Genomic DNA, 20,873 nt, shown 5'->3' on the forward strand with positions numbered 1-20,873 from the left:
CAGACCCTGTCGCTGAAATGATTGGTTTGTTAAAGTGTGCATGTCCTGTTTATACAACATAAGGGTGGGTGGGAGGGCCCAAGGTCAATTCCATCTTGCATGTCTTTTCTTTGCCACATCATTCCAAAGGTGCTGCCCTATATGGGGTGATGCCCCACTGCTATTAAGTCCAGGGGTGCTGTTGCCTGTCTGCTGTGCTGTGTAATCAGGGCCAGCAACAGAAATCTTGGGGCCCGGTACACAGACATCTCAGGGGCCCCCTGCACCCCCCCTTCCATGTAAGATACATTATATATATATATATATATATATACACACACACACACAAATACATATACACCCCCCTCTCCCCACCATAATCCCCCCAACCCTAGACTACTGCCCCATCCCTCTGCTTACATAATCCCTACAACCCAAAATACTGCCCTCCCAAATTACACCACATAGAATACAGATTCACCCCATATGACAGCCCAAAAGAAAATACAGTACTTGCCTTTACATAGACTACAGTTCACCCAGTGTAGAACCCAGCCACAAATAATGAGCCCAACATCAGCTCATGTAGTTCATACCGATGCCACTATATGCAGCCAGAGCACACAGATATTGGGAAAAACATACAATAACGGTACTAGTTTTGTTAGGTTAGTTGGGTAAAGTACCTTCTCCTGAGTCACTACAAATACCTGTGCTCTCTCTACTCCTGCCAGGAACAAAGATGGCAGCAGATGCATCCTGTCAGCCTTTCCCCCCAAATGTGTCTGTCCCAGAGACATGTGATCCGCCGTCCACAGCCAGAATGTGGTGTGTTGCAGAGGAGAAAGGAGAGGTGACCAGCCACAGCCTGGGACATGTAGCCATAAGAGTCTTCATGCAGCTCGCCGGAGACTGTCGCTGACATGACACGGGAGGCAGCAGCAAGAGACAGGGAGGGGGCAGGGCATGGGCCTTATGATGCCCGACGTCAGCACATACTTGTTAGGATCCTCACTGTAGTTATCATATTGGTGACTTACCTCTGCCATCTCTGTCCTGGATCCTGCATCTTTCTGCTCACTGGGATAAACAGCTTGCCAGTACCATGAGTTTCCTGAGTTCTCTGCCTGGAAGGTAAGAGTTAATGAGCCCCACTTGTGGTGATTAATCTTCTATGCGAGTCTGAATTCAGCAATCTGAAGTTTAGGCCTAAAAGCCAGCATCCTCTGTTTGCGGAAGTTCAGGCTTCAGTGTTCTTTCAGCCTACTAGGCCTCACTCCACATCACAGCCTAGTCTAGAGTACTCACATGACAGTGACTGTTCACCTGACCCAGAGCTGTCCAATCCTGTGCCAGCCTTAGACTCTCTGAATCACCTGACACTGCTCACCAATCACCAAGGACCAAGAAGTATAAGTCAGGAGACTTGAGTTGGAAACTCTGCCAGTTCCTCGTGTCACACACAACTCTGTGTGAGCTTAGAAGCTGAGCTCCCTAAAGGTAACACTTGTACTTCAGTTCCTGTAAAACTCTGCTCCTTTGCTACCCAGTCTGGATTACAGTTGTGTTACCATTGATATCCAGTATTCTACAGTTTCATCTTAAAGCCACAGCTGCAGTATTCTACAGTTTAATCTTAAAGTCACAGTTGCAGTATTCCACAGTCTCATCTTAAAGCCACAGCTGCAGTATTCTACAGTTTCATCTTAAAGTCACAGTTGCAGTATTCCACAGTCTCATCTTAAAGCCACAGCTGCAATATTCTACAGTCTCATCTTAAAGTCACAGCCGCAGTGTTCTTCAGCCTCGTCCTAACGTCACAGCCACAGTCATCGTTCTACTTTCAGTTGCGTTTCCAGTTATATCCGGTACCAGCTCGGATTACAGTTGCGTCCAAGTCTCACCGGTAACCAGCCCGGTTCTCAGTCTCTCCTGTAACCAGTCCGGGTTACTATCTCGCCAGTAACCTTGAGTACATAAGCACCTACTCCTGTGACACTATATCCAGTTCAATCTCACCTATACATTCATCATCCTGCTATCAACACCAAGTCCCTGGTGATCCAGTGGTCAGGATACGGCTTCCTCTGCTGAGGCCCGGGTTCGATCCCCGGTCAGGGATTGCTCCTTCTTCTCACTGATTCCTACAGACCAGCCTAATATTCACATAGTCCTCCAGTCACCCGCAAAGACTTCACTAACACCGGGTTCACAAAAACCACAGTCCTGACAATACTTGCCTGCTCTCCCGGAATGGCCTGGGAGGCTCCCGAAAATTGGGTGATCCTCCCAGCCCCCCGGAAGAGCAGACAAGTCTCCCGATTTTTGGGGTTCCCCCTGCCCGGCCGCCACTTAGCGTGTAAAGTGGGCAGTCCGGGAAGTCGATGACACGATTCTTGCTAAATCGTGTCATCATAGCCACGCCCCCTGCAGTATAATGCCGGTAATAGCAGAATTACACAGCGGGAGGGCATGGCTTACATGACGTGATCCATCAGCCACCCCCCGTTCTGCCTCCACCATGCCCCCGTTTCGCCTCTGGCCCGCCCCCCTCTGTACGTCACGTCACTGCCCCGCCCCCTGCTGGGACGACCTGGCTGTTCTCTTCCAGAGAGAGCAGCCATACAGTCAGCAACTATGCATCAGCATCACACCAGAATGACCCAAATGACAGGGTAAGGCGGGGAAGTCCAGTGTGGCCCTCCTGTTAGTTTTTAAGTTAATTGGCGAGCGGAGCAGCAAGTTTAAAGAGCACTAACAGCAGTGCAGCTCCGTTTTTTGTTTCCATGATCCTCCGGCCCCTCTGACCCTTGGGGCCCAGTACGGCTGTCCCCTTTGACCCCCCTGTCGCCGGGCCTGTGTGTAATTCTCCAGGGGTGCTGCTTATGCTGTATAAATCCAGGGGTGCTGCCATATAATTCCAGGGGTGCTGCTGTACTTGATCCTAGGTTGAAATGAAAGCCTAGAGCAGATATGAAACAAGCTTCAACATCACAAACAGATTTGTGAAAATTAGCCGCAAAGGTGGAAATGGAAATTTCTGAAGTGTTTTTAAATAAAGTGGGGAGATACCACATTTGTGGCCAAAGTCAGTGTGACTCAGAAGAGACTGAATCATAATCCAGTGCAACTGCCGGAAAGGTAAAAGTGATATTTTCTGCTGGAGAATTAGAGAGGTTCTTCTCAATTATTTCATGTTAGGGACTCACTCAAATGAATGGCTCCAATTAGTCAACCGTTATTTTGATTTATTATTGATGTTCCACATTTTGGGATTATTTATTTAGAAGATGCGCATTTGTTGTACAGGGATCTTCTTTTCCTAAGGGCTGTGTAGGGTTATCGCAAGACCTCGCGGTGTTAGAAGAACAGAGTTTCTGTGATCTTGCATTGCACTGCAGCACTAGATGGGCCAGGAGCTCCTGTGAGACACAAACAGTTACTGAATAAGGCCTAGTATGGAGTATCATGGTGGCTTACAGCCAGGAAGATGTCTGACTTGCCAGGCTGAGGCATGCTGTGGGGGGATGCGGTCGGAATACCGACACCGGGATCCCGACCGGCACAATCCCAACATATTCTCCCTCTGTGGGTTTCCACCCCTGTTGGGATTGTGCCGGTCGGGATCCCGGTGTCGGTATTCCGACCGCCGAGATCCCGTCCAGCTGGATCTCGTACTGATCCCACTGTGGGCACAGAGGTTAGCATTGTATCCTCCCACAGTCCTACTTATAGTATGAAATGAGTTTGGACTGTAGAGTGGTAAGCTCCACTAGGGCAGGGGCTCAATAACAAAAAAATGTACTGCACAGTCGTGCTTAGTACTTTACCGAACCCACTCAAACTCAATTTGCTTCATTCGGGGCTGCTGCGGGGGCTAAGGAGGGGCTGCTAAAACATCTAAGGGGCTGCTTTATTTAAAAATAAAATATGAATAAAATAAACAAGACACACAGGTATGCTTACATGCGTGTAACTGGGAACTGGGAAAAACAAAAATAATTCATCTGCCACAAAATATGTAAATAAAAATGCAATAAAAAATAAGAATTTACTTACCGATAATTCTATTTCTCGGAGTCCGTAGTGGATGCTGGGGTTCCTGAAAGGACCATGGGGAATAGCGGCTCCGCAGGAGACAGGGCACAAAAAGTAAAGCTTTTCCAGATCAGGTGGTGTGCACTGGCTCCTCCCCCTATGACCCTCCTCCAGACTCCAGTTAGGTACTGTGCCCGGACGAGCGTACACAATAAGGGAGGATTTTGAATCCCGGGTAAGACTCATACCAGCCACACCAATCACACCGTACAACTTGTGATCTAAACCCAGTTAACAGTATGATAACAAAAGGAGCCTCTGAAAGACGGCTTCCTACAACAATAACCCGATTTTTGTAACAATAACTATGTACAAGTATTGCAGAATAATCCGCACTTGGGATGGGCGCCCAGCATCCACTACGGACTCCGAGAAATAGAATTATCGGTAAGTAAATTCTTATTTTCTCTATCGTCCTAGTGGATGCTGGGGTTCCTGAAAGGACCATGGGGATTATACCAAAGCTCCCAAACGGGCGGGAGAGTGCGGATGACTCTGCAGCACCGAATGAGAGAACTCCAGGTCCTCTTTTGCCAGGGTATCAAATTTGTAAAATTTTACAAACGTGTTCTCCCCCGACCACGTAGCTGCTCGGCAGAGTTGTAATGCCGAGACCCCTCGGGCAGCCGCCCAAGATGAGCCCACCTTCCTTGTGGAATGGGCATTTACATATTTTTTTCTGTGGCAAGCCTGCCCCAGAATGTGCAAGCTGAATTGTACTACAAATCCAACGAGCAATAGTCTGCTTAGAAGCAGGAGCACCCAGCTTGTTGGGTGCATACAGGATAAACAGCAAGTCAGATTTCCTGACTCCAGCCGACCTGGAACTATATTTTCAGGGCCCTGACAACATCCAGCAACTTGGAGTCCTCCAAGTCCCTAGTAGCCACAGGCACCACAATAAGCTGGTTCAGGTGAAACGCTGACACCACCTTAGGGAGAAACTGGGGACGAGTCCACAGCTTTGCTCTGTCCGAATGGACAATCAGATATGGCTTTGTGAGATAAAGCCGCCAATTCTGACACTCGCCTGGCCGAGGCCAGGACCAACAGCATGGTCACTTTCCATGTGAGATATATCAAATCCACAGATTTGAGCTGTTTAAAACAATGTGATTTTAGGAATCCCAAACTACGTTGAGATCGCCCAGTGCCACTGGAGACATCAAAAAGGGGTTGTATATGCAGTACTCCCTTAACAACTTCTGGACTTCAGGAACTGAAGCCAATTTCTTTCTGGAAGAAAATCGACCGGTCGAAATTTGAACCTTAATGGACCCCAATTTGAGACCCATATACACTCCTGCTTGCAGGAAATGTAGGAATTAACCTAGTTGAAATTCTTCCGTGGAGCCTTCCTGGCCTCACACCATGGAACATATTTTCACCTAAGCGGTGATAATGTTGTGCGGTCACCTCCTTCCTGGCTCTGACCAGGGTAGGGATGACCTCTTCCGGAATGCCTTTTTCCCTTAGGATCCGGCGTTCACCCGCCCTGGCGTCAACGCAGCTGCGGTAAGTCATGGAACAGACATGATTCTTGCTGAATCAAGATCCTTTCTAGTATCTCTTGAAGTTCCGGGTACCAAGTTCTTCTTGGCCCAAACCGGAACCACGAGTATAGTTCTTACTCCTCTCCTTCCTATCATTCTCCATACACTGGGTATGAAAGGCAGAGGAGGGAACACATACACCGACTGGTACACCCACGGTGTTACCAGAGCGTCCCAGCTATTGCATGAGGGTCTCTAGACCTGGCGCTTCATGTGGGACGCCATCATAACCACCTTTGGTCTTTCCCAACGGTTTACAAACATGTGGAAACTTCCAGATGAAGTTCCCACTTTTCCGGGTGGAATTCATTTATGCTGAGGAAATCTTCCTAGTTGTCCACTCCCGGAATGAACACTGCTGACAGTGTTATCACATGATCTTTCGCCCAGCGAAGAATCCTTGCTGTCATTGCCCTCCTGCTTCTTGTGCCGCCCCGTCTGTTTACGTGGGCGACTGCCATGATGATGTCCTACTGGATCAGCACCGGTTGACTTTGAAGCAGAGGTCTTCCTAGGCTCAGAGCATCGTAAATTGCCCTTAGCTCCAGTATATTCATGTGGAAAGAAATCTCCAGACTTGACCACACTTCCTTGGAAATTTCTTCCTTGTGTGACTGTTCCCCAGCCTCTCAGGCTGGCATCCGTGGTCACCAGAACACAGTCCTGAATGCTGAATGTGCTGCCCTCTAGAAGATGAGCACTCTGCAGGCCCCACAGAAGAGACACCCTTGTCCTTGGAGACAGGGTTATCCGCTGATGCATCTGAAGATGCGATCCGGACCATTCGTCCAGCAAATCCCCCTGAAAAGTTTTTGCGTGAGATCTGCCGAATGGAATCGCTTCGTAAGAAGCCACCATTTTTCCCAGGACTCCTGTGCATTGATGCACTGATACTTGGCCTGGATTTAGGAGGTTTCTGACTAGGTCGGATAACTCCCTGGCTTTCCCCTCCAGGAGAAATACCTCTTTCTGGACTATGCCCAGAATCATTCCTAGGAACAGCAGACGTATCATCGGAAAACAGCTGCGATTTTTGGAATATTTAGAATCCACTCGTGCTGTCGTAGAACTACTTTAGATAGTTCTTTTCCGACCTCCAACTGTTCTCTGGAAACTTGTCCCTTTCAGGATATCGTCCAAGTAAGGGATAATTTAGATGCCTTTCTTCTTTTAAGAATCATCTTTTCGGCCATTACCTTGGTAAAGGCCCGGGGTGCCGTGGATAATTCAACGGCAGCGTCTGAAACTGATATTGACAGTTCTGTATCACGAACCAGAGGTACCCTTGTTGAGAAGGGCAAATTTGGACATGGAGGTAATCCTTGATGTCCAGGGACACCATATAGTCCCCTTTTTTCCGGTTCTCTATCACTGCTCTGAGTGACTCCATCTTGATTTGAACCTTTTTATGTAAGTGTTCAAAGATTTCAGATTTAGACTATGTCTCACCAAGCCGTCTGGCTTCAGTACCACAATATAGTGTGGAGGACTAATACCCTTTTCCTTGTTGTAGGAGGGGTACTTTGATTATCACCTGCTGGAAATACAGCTTGTGAATTTTTTCCCAATACTGCCTCCTTGTCGGAGGGAGCCGTTGGTAAAGCAGGCTTCAGGAACCTGCGAGGAAAAAATGTCTCGACTCTCCAATCTGTACCCCTGGGATAATACTTGTATGATCTAGGGGTCAACTTGCGAGTGATCCCACTGCGCGCTGAGACTCTTGAGACTACCCCCCCCACTGGTGGAGGGCTTCTTTTCCTGGGAAGGGGCTGCCTGCTGCAGTCTACTTCCCTTTCCTCTATGTCTGGGCAGATATGACTGGCCTTTTGCCCGCTTGCCCACATGGGAACGGAAGGATTGAGGCTGAAAAGACAGTGTCTTTTTCTGCTGAGATGTAACTTGGGGTAAAAAAGGTTGGATTTCCCAGCTGTGGCCGTGGCCCCCAGGTCCGACGGACCGACCCCAAATAACTCCTTCCCTTTATACGGCAATACTTCCATGTGCCGTATGGGATCTGTATCACCTGACCACTGTCGTGTCCATGACATCTTCTGGGAGATATGGACAACGCACTTATCTTGATGCCAGAGTGCAAATATCCCTCTGTGCATCTCGCATACATATATATAGAATGCATCCTATTAAATGCTCTATATCAGTAAAATATTTTTAGTCAGGGAATTCGACCAAGCCAACCCAGCACTGCATCTCCAGGCTGATGGCGATCGCTGGTCGCAGTATAACCACCGTCTGTGTGTATATACTTTTTAGGATATTTTTCCAGCTGCCTATCAGCTGGCTCCTTGAGGGCGGCCGTATTTGGAGACGGTAACGCCACTTGATAAGCGTGTGAGTGCCTTATCCACCCTAATGGGTGTTTCCCAACGCGCCCTAACTTCTGGCGGGAAAAGGTATAACGCCAATATTTGCTATCGGGGTAAACCCACGCATCATCACACACTTCATTTTATTTTATCTGATTCAGGAAAAACTACAGGTAGTTTTTTCACTTCCACATAATACCCTTTTTTGTGGTACTTGTAGTATCAGAAATATGTAACAGCTCCTTCATTGCCCTTAACGTGTGGCCCTAATGAGGAATACGTTTGTTTATTCACCGTCGACACTGGATTCAGTGTCCGTGTCTGTGTCTGTGTCGACCGACTGAGGTAAATGGGCGTTTTTTATAAAAAAACCCTGACGGTGTTTCTGAGACGCCTGGACCGTTACGAATTGTTTGTCGGCCGTCTCATGTCGTCAACCGACCTTGCAGCGTGTTGACATTCTCACGTAATTCCCTAAATAAGCCATCCATTCCGGTGTCGACTCCCTAGAGAGTGACATCACCATTACAGGCAATTTCTCCGCCTCCTCCAGCATCGTCCTCATACATGTCGACACACACGTACCGACACACAGCACACACACCTGGAATGCTCTGACAGAGGACAGGACCCCACTAGCCCTTTGGAGAGACAGAGGGAGAGTTTGCCAGCACACACCAAAAAACGCTATAATTACATAGGGACAACCTTATATAAGTGTTTCTCCCTAATAGCATCTTTATATATATATATTTATATCGCCAATTTGTGCCCCCCCTCTCTGTTTAAACCCTGTTTCTGTAGTGCAGTGCAGGGGAGAGCCTGGGAGCCTTCTCTCCAGCCTTTCTGTGAGAGAAAAAATGGCGCTGTGTGCTGAGGAGATAGGCCCCCCCCCTTTTACGGCGGGCTCGTCTCCCGCTCTTTAATGAAGTTTGGCAGGGGTTAAATATCTCCATATAGCCTCTGGGGGCTATATGTGAGGTATTTTTAGCCAGTATATAGGTTTACATTTGCCTCCCAGGGCGCCCCCCCCAGCGCCCTGCACCCTCAGTGACAGCGTGTGAAGTGTGCTGAGAGGAAAATGGCGCACAGCTGCAGTGCTGTGCGCTACCTTTAGAAGACTGTCAGAGTCTTCAGCCGCCGATTCTGGACCTCTTCTAACTTCAGCATCTGCAAGGGGGCCGGCGGCGCGGCTCCGGTGACCATCCAGGCTGTACCTGTGATCGTCCCTCTGGAGCTAATGTCCAGTAGCCAAGAAGCCAATCCATCCTGCACGCAGGTGAGTTCACTTCTTCTCCCCTCAGTCCCTCGTTGCAGTGATCCTGTTGCCAGCAGGACTCACTGTAAAATAAAAAACCTAAGCTAAACTTTCTCTAAGCAGCTCTTTAGGAGAGCCACCTAGATTGCACCCTTCTCGGCCGGGCACAAAAATCTAACTGGAGTCTGGAGGAGGGTCATAGGGGGAGGAGCCAGTGCACACCACCTGATCTGGAAAAGCTTTACTTTTTGTGCCCTGTCTCCTGCGGAGCCGCTATTCCCCATGGTCCTTTCAGGAACCCCAGCATCCACTAGGACGATAGAGAAAAAAATGTGGAAAAAAAAAAGAAACCCACAAAATAAGTCTCCAGACTCCGTGGAGGGGAAAATATCCAATCTTGATCCTGTGGTATACACCAGTTTATTTGCATCCCAGCATTAAATCAGAGATTATCTTAATCCCTGAAAATGGAGAAGAGGGCACAAATTTGGAGGCTTTGCCCACTAGTCTTTCAGTTTGTCCAGTAATGTGGTAATTAATAATTATATATTTGCTTGTTTGAAGTCCTTTCTGTTCCACACCAATATAGGAGTGGATGTGAAAGCCTGTGTGTTGTTCCTGATTGCATATGCTTCTCTAATTTTTAATCACCTTCTTGATACTGTCCTCTTCCTCTTGCCTCTTCTCATAATGTGAAAAGTCATCAAATATGGAGGTGGTATGTTTGTAGCTAGCTATGATTCGTAGAACTTGTCGCTGAAATTATGGGTTTATTAAACTGTGCATGTCCTGTTTAAACAACATAAGGGTGGGTGGGAGGGCCGAAGACAATTCCATGTGGCGACTCTTTTTTTTCTTTGCATTATGTCCTCTTTGGGGCCTAGTTTTTAAAACTGCCATCCTGTCTGCCACTGCAGTGCCACTCCTAGATGGGCCAGGTGTTTGTGCCGCCCACTTGTGTCGCTTAGCTTAGTCATCCAGCGACCTTGGTACAACCTTTTGGCATACAAACAATATTGTGAGGTGTTCAGAATAGACCGGAAGTGAGTGGAAATGAATGTTATTGAGGTTAATAATACAGTAGGATCAAAATTACCCCAAAATTCTGTGATTTTAGCTGTTTTTATGTTTTTTTCAAAAATCATCCAGATCCAAAACAAAAACCAGGGTCATTAGGTCTGGTGAGGAAGCCATGGCCCTCACCCGTTCCTCAACCCCTCCACTTCCCCACTTGACCCTATCCCCTTCCGCCTCCTCCACTACCTCTCTCTCTCTCTCTGCCTGCTCCCATCTTGCTCACCTCCTCAATCTCTCCCTCTCATCAGGCACTGTCCCCTCTGCCTTCAAGCATGCATTCATCTCACCTATTCTTAAAAAAACTTCCCTTGATCCACATACTCTCACCAATTATCAACCCATCTCTCTCCTTCCTTTTGCCTCCAAACTCGTTGAGAGTATTGTATATAACTGCCTTTCTTTCCTCCAACTCACTGCTTGACCCATTCCAGTCTGGCTTCCATCTTCTCCACTCCACTGAAACTGCTTTCACAAAAGTCGGCAATGACCTCCTTTCTGCTAAATCCAAGGATCACTACTCTTTGCTTATTCTCCTTAACCTCTCTGTTGCTTTTGACACTGTGGACCACCCTCTCCTTCTGCAAATCCTTCACTCCCTTGGTCTGCGTGATACTGCCCTCTCCTGGTTATCCTCCTACTTCTCTGACCGTTCCTTCTCTGTCTCCTCTCATAGTTCCACCTCCCCCCCACTTCCACTAACTGTAGGTGTACTCCAAGGCTCTGTTCTTGGTTCTCTTCTTTTCTCTTTCTATAAATCCTCTTTAGGTGAACTCATTAGCTCTTTTGACGTACAAAATAATCTATATAATGATGATACTCAAATCTTCCTTTCCTCCCCTGACCTCTCACCTGCTCTCCTCACTCGTGTATCCAACTGTCTCTCTGCTATCTCTTCCTTGATGTCCCAGTGCTTTCTTAAACGTAACATGTCTAAGACTGAGCTGAACATCTTCCCACCCATCAGCACAACCTCAGCTCCCACAATTTAATTATCTATAGATGGTACTACTATCTCCTCTAGCCCCCAAGTGCGCTGTCTTGGAGTAATCCTTGACTCCTCCCTCTCCTTCAAACCACACATTCTCTCAGTAAATCCGAGTAAAACCGAACCCGCACATCTCTAAAAATAACTGAGCTACTAATTAAGTCACCTGTGCTGAAGCCTGGATATCACTAAAATCTGCACTGTTGGTGTGCCTTGAGGACCATGGGCCCTCATTCCGAGTTGATCGGTCGCAAGGCGAATTTAGCAGAGTTACACACGCTAAGCCGCCGCCTACTGGGAGTGAATCTTAGCTTCTTAAAATTGCGACCGATGTATTCGCAATATTGCGATTACTAACTACTTAGCAGTTTCAGAGTAGCTCCAGACTTACTCTGCCTGTGCGATCAGTTCAGTGCTTGTCGTTCCTGGTTGACGTCACAAACACACCCAGCGTTCGCCCAGGCACTCCCACCGTTTCTCCGGCCACTCCTGCGTTTTTTCCGGAAACGGTAGCGTTTTCAGCCACACGCCCCTGAAACGCCGTGTTTCCGCCCAGTAACACCCATTTCCTGTCAATCACATTACGATCGCCGGAGCGAAGAAAAAGCCGTGAGTAAAAATACTTTCTTCATAGTAAAGTTACTTGGCGCAGTCGCAGTGCGAACTTTGCGCATGCGTACTAAGCGGATTTTCACTGCGATGCGATGAAAAAGAACGAGCGAACAACTCGGAATGAGGGCCATGGTTGGGAATGCCTGGCTTAGAGAGTAGGACTTATTAAGGAACCTTCCACTGGCAGATAAAATGTGGTGATTGTCGGTTCGACAAAAAAATCATATAGTGTGTAGCTAGCTTAAGTCTGATTTTAAGTTAGGTCCAGTTTTACCAACTAGAGAATTTATTGCATTTAGGTCCTCATTCAGTATCAGTAGCAGATTCTACTAAATAGCAAAATCTTCTACTGTAAAAAATCTCATACTGGGGCCCGCCCCAGTACAGGGCAAGGCCGCCCAGCATGAGAAGCGCCACCCAGTGCTGCATCGGATTCAAAAATAAGATTTTACTTACCGATAAATCTATTTCTCGTAGTCCGTAGTGGATGCTGGGACTCCGTAAGGACCATGGGGAATAGCGGCTCCGCAGGAGACAGGGCACAAAATAAAAGCTTAAGGATCAGGTGGTGTGCACTGGCTCCTCCCCCTATGACCCTCCTCCAAGCCTCAGTTAGGATACTGTGCCCGGACGAGCGTACATAATAAGGAAGGATATTGAATCCCGGGTAAGACTCATACCAGCCACACCAATCACACCGTACAACTCGTGATCTGAACCCAGTTAACAGTATGATAAACGCAAAGGAGCCTCTGAAAAGATGGCTCACAACAATAATAACCCGAATTTTTGTAACAATAACTATATACAAGTATTGCAGACAATCCGCACTAGGGATGGGCGCCCAGCATCCACTACGGACTACGAGAAATAGATTTATCGGTAAGTAAAATCTTATTTTCTCTGACGTCCTAGTGGATGCTGGGACTCCGTAAGGACCATGGGGATTATACCAAAGCTCCCAAACGGGCGGGAGAGTGCGGATGACTCTGCAGCACCGAATGAGAGAACTCCAGGTCCTCCTCAGCCAGGGTATCAAATTTGTAGAATTTAGCAAACGTGTTTGCCCCTGACCAAGTAGCTGCTCGGCAAAGTTGTAAAGCCGAGACCCCTCGGGCAGCCGCCCAAGATGAGCCCACTTTCCTTGTGGAATGGGCTTTTACTGATTTTGGCTGTGGCAATCCTGCCACAGAATGTGCAAGCTGAATTGTACTACAAATCCAACGAGCAATCGTCTGCTTTGAAGCAGGAGCACCCAGCTTGTTGGGTGCATACAGGATAAACAGCGAGTCAGATTTTCTGACTCCAGCCGTCCTGGAAACATATATTTTCAAGGCCCTGACAACGTCAAGCAACTTAGAGTCCTCTAAGTCCCTGGTAGCCGCAGGTACCACAATAGGTTGGTTCATGTGAAATGCAGAAACCACCTTAGGTAGAAATTGAGGACGAGTCCTCAATTCCGCCCTGTCAGAATGAAAAATTAAGTAAGGGCTTTTATATGATAAAGCCGCCAATTCTGACACACGCCTGGCTGAAGCCAAGGCTAACAGCATCGACACCTTCCATGTGAGATACTTTAAGTCCACAGTGGAAAGTGGTTCAAACCAATGTGACTTTAGAAAACTCAACACAACATTGAGATCCCAAGGTGCCACTGGAGGCACAAAAGGAGGCTGTATGTGCAGCACCCCTTTTACAAATGTCTGAACTTCAGGTACTGAAGCCAGTTCTTTCTGGAAGAAAATCGACAGGGCCGAAATTTGAACCTTAATGGACCCTAATTTTAGGCCCATAGACAGTCCTGTTTGCAGGAAATGAAGGAAACGACCCAGTTGAAATTCCTCTGTAGGGGCCTTCTTGGCCTCACACCACGCAACATATTTACGCCAAATGCGGTGATAATGTTTTGCGGTTACGTCCTTCCTGGCTTTGACCAGAGTAGGGATGACTTCTTCTGGAATGCCTTTTTCCCTCAGGATCCGGCGTTCAACCGCCATGCCGTCAAACGCAGCCGCGGTAAGTCTTGGAACAGACAAGGCCCCTGCAGTAGCAGGTCCTTTCTTAGAGGTAGAGGCCATGGTTCGTCCGTGAGCATCTCTTGAAGTTCCGGGTACCAAGTCCTTCTTGGCCAATCCGGAACCACGAGTATAGTTCTTACTCCTCTCCTTCTTATGATTCTCAGTACTTTTGGTATGAGAGGCAGAGGAGGGAACACATACACTGACTGGTACACCCATGGCGTTACCAGAGCGTCCACTGCTATTGCCTGAGGGTCCCTTGACCTGGCGCAATATCTGTCCAGTTTTTTGTTTAGACGTGACGCCATCATGTCCACCTTTGGTTTTTCCCAACGGTTTACAATCAGGTGGAAGACTTCTGGGTGAAGTCCCCACTCTCCCGGGTGAAGGTCGTGTCTGCTGAGGAAGTCTGCTTCCCAGTTGTCCACTCCCGGAATGAACACTGCTGACAGTGCTATCACATGATTTTCCGCCCAGCGAAGAATCCTTGCAGCTTCTGCCATTGCCCTCCTGCTTCTCGTGCCGCCCTGTCTGTTTACGTGGGCGACTGACGTGATGTTGTCCGATTGGATCAACACCGCCTGACCCTGAAGCAGAGGTTTTGCTTGACTTAGGGCATTGTAAATGGCCCTTAGTTCCAGAATGTTTATATGAAGAGATGTTTCCATGCTTGACCACAAGCCCTGGAAATTCCTTCCCTGTGTGACTGCTCCCCAGCCTCTCAGGCTGGCATCCGTGGTTACCAGGATCCAATCCTGAATGCCAAATCTGCGGCCCTCTAGTAGATGAGCACTCTGCAGCCACCACAGGAGAGACACCCTTGTCCTTGGCGACAGGGTTATCCGCTGATGCATCTGCAGATGCGATCCGGACCATTTGTCCAGTAGATCCCACTGAAACGTTCTTGCATGGAATCTTCCGAATGGAATCGCTTCGTAGGAAGCCACCATTTTTCCCAGGACCCTCGTGCACTGATGCACTGAGACCTGGCCTGGTTTTAGGAGGTTCCTGACTAGCTCGGATAACTCCCTGGCCTTCTCCTCCGGGAGAAACACCTTCTTCTGGACTGTGTCCAGAATCATTCCTAGGAACAGTAGACGTGTCGTTGGAATCAGCTGCGATTTTGGAATATTTAGAATCCACCCGTGCTGATGTAACACTACCTGAGATAGTGCTACTCCGACTTCTAACTGTTCCCTGGATCTTGCCCTTATCAGGAGATCGTCCAAGTAAGGGATAATTAAAATGCCTTTTCTTCGTAGAAGAATCATCATTTCGGCCATTACCTTGGTAAAGACCCGAGGTGCCGTGGACAATCCAAACGGCAGCGTCTGAAACTGATAATGACAGTTTTGTACTACAAACCTGAGGTACCCTTGGTGAGAAGGGTATATTGGGACGTGGAGATAAGCATCTTTGATGTCCAGAGACACCATATAGTCCCCTTCTTCCAGGTTCGCTATCACTGCTCTGAGTGACTCCATCTTGAATTTGAACCTTTTTATGTAAGTGTTCAAGGATTTTAGATTTAAAATTGGTCTCACCGAGCCGTCCGGCTTCGGTACCACAAACAGCGTGGAATAATACCCCTTTCCCTGTTGCAGGAGGGGTACCTTGATTATCACCTGCTGGGAATACAGCTTGTGAATGGCTTCCAAAACTGCCTCCCTGTCGGAGGGAGACTTTGGTAAAGCAGACTTCAGGAACCGACGAGGGGGAAACGCCTCGAATTCCAGTTTGTACCCCTGCGATACTACCTGTAGAATCCAGGGATCCACTTGCGAGTGAGCCCACTGCGCGTTGAAATTCTTGAGACGGGCCCCCACCATATCTGAGTCTGCTTGTAAAGCCCCAGCGTCATGCTGAAGACTTGGCAGAAGCAGGGGAGGGCTTCTGCTCCTGGGAAGCGGCTGCACGGTGCAGTCTTTTTCCTCTTCCTCTGTCCCGGGGCAGAAAGGGGCCTTTTGCTCGCTTGTACTTATGGGAACGAAAGGACTGAGTTTGAAAAGACGGTGTCTTTTTCTGCTGATGTGAAGTGACCTGGGGTAAAAAGGTGGATTTCCCAGCCGTTGCCGTGGCCACCAGGTCCGATAGACCAGCCCCAAATAACTCCTCCCCTTTATACGGCAATACTTCCATGTGCCGTTTGGAATCCGCATCCCCTGACCACTGTCGCGTCCATAACGCTCTTCTGGCAGAGATGGACATAGCACTTACTCTTGATGCCAGGGTGCAAATATCCCTCTGTGCATCACGCATATATAGCAATGCATCCTTTAAATGTTCTATAGTTAACAAAATATTGTCCCTATCCAGGGTATCAATATTCTCAGTCAGGGAATCCGACCATGCGACTCCAGCACTGCACATCCAGGCTGAGGCGATTGCTGGTCGCAGTATAACACCAGTATGTGTGTATATACTTTTTAGGATATTTTCCAGCCTTCTATCAGCTGGTTCTTTGAGGGTGGCCGTATCAGGAGACGGTAACGCTACTTGTTTAGATAAACGTGTGAGCGCCTTATCTACCCTAGGGGGTGTTTCCCAACGCGCCCTAACCTCTGGCGGGAAGGGATATAATGCTAATAATTTATTAGAAATTAGCTGTTTTTTATCGGGGGAAACCCACGCTTTATCACACACCTCATTTATTTCCTCTGACTCAGGAAAAACTATTGGTAGTTTTTTCACACCCCACATAATACCCTTCTTTGTGGTACTTGTAGTGTCAGAAAGGTTCAATGCCTCTTTCATTGCCGTGATCATGTAACGTGTGGCCCTACTGGACATTACGTTTGTCTCGTCACCGTCGACACTAGACTCAGTATCTGTGTCAGGGTCTGTGTCGACCCACTGAGGTAACGGGCGTTTTAGCGCCCCTGACGGTGTCTGAGACGCCTGGACAGGCACTAATTGCGGCTGTCTCATGTCGTCAACAGTTTTTTGCAAATTGCTGACATTATCACTTAATTGTTTAAATACAATCATCCAGTCAGGTGTCGACTCCCTAGGGGGTGACATCACCAACACAGGCAACTGCTCCGCCTCCACATCATTTTCCTCCTCATACATGTCGACACACGCGTACCGACACACAGCACACACACCGGGAATGCTCTGATAGAGGACAGGACCCCACTTAGCCCTTTGGAGAGACAGAGGGAGAGTCTGCCAGCACACACCCAGCGCTATATATATATACAGGGATAACCTTATATAAGTGTTATTCCCTTATAGCTGCTGTTATTATCATTATTTGCTGCCAAAAATGCCCCCCCTTCTCTTTTTTACCCTGATTCTGAAGCAGGACTGCAGGGGAGAGTCAGGGAGCCGTCCTTCCAGCGGAGCTGTGAGGGAAAATGGCGCTTGTGTGCTGAGGAGATAGGCTCCGCCCCTTCACGACGTCCTTATCTCCCGCTTTTTTGTGTAAAAATGGCAGGGGTTAAAATACATCCATATAGCCCAGGAGCTATATGTGATGTATTCTTTTTGCCACCTAAGGTATATACTGTTATATTGCGTCTCAGGGCGCTCCCCCCCAGCGCCCTGCACCCTCAGTGACCGGAGTGTGAAGTGTGCTGAGAGCAATGGCGCACAGCTGCGGTGCTGTGCGCTACCTTAGTCTGAAGACAGGATGTCTTCTGCCGCCGATTTCACCGGACCTCTTCGTCTCTTCTGGCTCTGTAAGGGGGACGGCGGCGCGGCTCCGGTGACCCATCCAGGCTGTACCTGTGATCGTCCCTCTGGAGCTAATGTCCAGTAGCCTAAGAAGCCCAATCCACTCTGCACGCAGGTGAGTTCGCTTCTTCTCCCCTTAGTCCCACGATGCAGTGAGCCTGTTGCCAGCAGGACTCACTGAAAATAAAAAAAAACTAAACTTTTATTCTAAGCAGCTCAGGAGAGCCACCTAGATTGCACCCTTCTCGGCCGGGCACAAAAATCTAACTAAGGCTTGGAGGAGGGTCATAGGGGGAGGAGCCAGTGCACACCACCTGATCCTTAAGCTTTTATTTTGTGCCCTGTCTCCTGCGGAGCCGCTATTCCCCATGGTCCTTACGGAGTCCCAGCATCCACTAGGACGTCAGAGAAATAGAAGGTGATAGAAACACCGATTAGGATCCACCACTTTGGTCGGGGGACAAAACAAGAAGGAGAACTTTTTTTAACCAGACTGTTTTACACTTAGGGGGTCATTCCGAGTTGATCGCAGCCAGCAACTTTTTGCTGCTGCTGCGATCAACTAGTACATGCCTATGGGGGAGTGTATTTTAGATTAGCAGGGTTGCGATCACTTGTCCAGCCCTGCTAAGCTAAAAAAATTTCAAGCAGAAGTAGACTAGGCCTATATCTACTTACCCTGTGCGATGGATCCAGCGATGATGGGCCCGGCTTTAACGTCACTCCTCCGCCCTCCGTTCTGCTGGACATGCCTGCGTTATACTCACCACTCCCCGAAAACGGCTCCAAACGGTCCGGATCCGCCCTGTCACGCCTCCTTCCTGTCAATCTTCTTTGTTCTTTGCGGTTGGCTCTGGGACCACTTCCTTTGTAAGTCGCGACGTAACTCGCCAGGCAATGTCGCGCACGCGCACTGCACCCGCCGCGCATTCCGCACCCATTCGCACCGCAGCGATAAACCGCTGCGTGCGAACGGGTCGGAATGACCCCCTAAATGCATTTCTTTTTTGTCTGTATTTCATAACTCTGAGATTTGTACCACGTGGGACGTCTCATCGAGATCAGCGAAGTAATATGTTATATTACCAATATACCAATGTTTTTAAAATAAAAAAAAACCTAAACTAAACTTTTATTCTAAGCAGCTCAGGAGAGCCACCTAGATTGCACCCTTCTCGGCCGGGCACAAAAATCTAACTGAGGCTTGGAGGAGGGTCATAGGGGGAGGAGCCAGTGCACACCACCTGATCCTTAAGCTTTTATTTTGTGCCCTGTCTCCTGCGGAGCCGCTATTCCCCATGGTCCTTACGGAGTCCCAGCATCCACTAGGACGTCAGAGAAAATGCAATTGCAACGCAGTCAGTGTGACCACCGGGAATACCGGTAGCACCCTTGCATACGCAGCAGGCGCACCGCCGCCATGTTTTCCTCTGCAGTGGCCACCCCTAAACCAGTTCAGACACACCTGCGGTCCGGGCCACTCTCCCCTAATGACGCGTCCCCGACGGCTGCCCATGTCAATCCAGTTGTGATCGCATATTTCCTGGATGCAATCACAATCTGAAAGTCCAGGCATGTGCTGTGCGGCCGCAGTGCATGTGCAGATGTCTGAAAATCGGCCATGTTTGCATTTAAACCTGAATGAGGGCCTTAAATGCAAACTAATAACTTCCACAAACATTGGCATTTTCTGATATGTAAAGCAAAAATCTGACGCCACCCTACTCCCATCTGCTCCTTTATATGGCCAGGGCTGTCCCCATTTTCCTTTCAAGCACTGTTACATATTGGTCAGCAGAAGCTTTTAGGGTTTCTCCTCCCTTTAAACCAACTATGCAAATTTCTCACTGCACACACTGCATGAATAACTGCACAGCAAATTATTCTGGCAGCCACTGATGATAACACAGAAAATAAGAATTTACTCACCGGTAATTCTATTTCTCGTTGTCACGATCCGGGTATCTGGACGCCATTTCTTACCCATCAGATGCCTCCTAAGGCTGGCTCAGCGCTCCAGGACCGGATCCCATCTGTTATCCTAATGTTCACATTCCTGCATCCTCTCCTGTCTCTCTGAGACGCTGTCACAGTAACGCCTTATTACATCTGGCATGGCGTCTCCCGCGGCCTCCGCCGCCGTCCCTGAGCTTCTGCATGCAGAGTGTCAGAGTGGCGATTACGTCAGCCGCGGCCTCCGCTGTGTCCGCGTGGTTGGATGTGCACTTGTCAGCCTGGCGTCTCCTGTCTCCAGTGGCCGGCGCCGCCATTACTGTTTTCATTACCACATGGATTACAAACCAAACTTCCCTCCAAGTGTCTGCATGGGCGCAGCCATCTTGGATTCTGTCAGCTGATCATTTCCTCTAATCTGTTGTCAGTATTGTTAATCTGCATAATTGCCTAGCCAATCCCTTCCTTGCTGCAGGTATAAATATGCTGTGCCTGAGCAAGGAAGGCGTCAGTGCTTTGGTTGTCAAACCTAGTTCCTGTTTGTCTCTCTCCTGTGATTGTCTTCCAGGTTCCAGCTCCTGTCTCAAGACTTCCACCATAGAGACCCGCACCAGCATTCCACCTGCGGTGTAGCCTGACTCTCCAATCCATTGTGGATTCATCTGTTTCCAGCTACAACATTACCTGCTTCCAGCCCAGCTTCCAGCAGAGTACAGCTTCTCTTAAAGGGCCGGTGTCCTTTCTACACTTTACCACTCTCCACCGGTATTATTATTTCTCCGCTCTCAAGTTCTACATTTCAGTTCATATTTCATCGCTCCCAAGTTCATTTATTATTTAACTGGTTCCAGTCAGTATCCACTCCATGCTAACAACAGTCTGGTTCCAGCCAGTATCCACAGCAGCCGTTTTATCTTCAGCAACCCAGCTTTTCCTGGAACACCAGCTGGTACAATCCTGGGTTATCTCCATTGCTACAGTCGGGCCTGGTAAGGACTTTCCATCTAGAAGATTATAAGAACTATCTCACACTACCAGTGCCCTGTGGCTCCTGCCATCCTGTAGTACCCAGGAACTGTATTTATTCTTTGCTGACTTTTACGTTTTCTTTTACTGCTGCTGTGTTGCGGAGTTGTCATAATAAACATCATTGACTTTTATCCAAGTTGTTGGGCAGTTATTATTCATGTTACTTACATGTCCAGGGGTCTGATACAACCTCCCAGGTTCCGGTACATCTCAGCCCCTACAACTGAGGCTGCCTCCCGTCAGCTCAGGCCCTCAGTTGTGACAGTAAGCACTGACCAAATGAATCCAGCCGGAGACCAGGATCCAGCG

This window comes from Pseudophryne corroboree, chromosome 5 (genome assembly GCF_028390025.1).
Source record: "Pseudophryne corroboree isolate aPseCor3 chromosome 5, aPseCor3.hap2, whole genome shotgun sequence".
NCBI lineage: Eukaryota > Metazoa > Chordata > Amphibia > Anura > Myobatrachidae > Pseudophryne > Pseudophryne corroboree.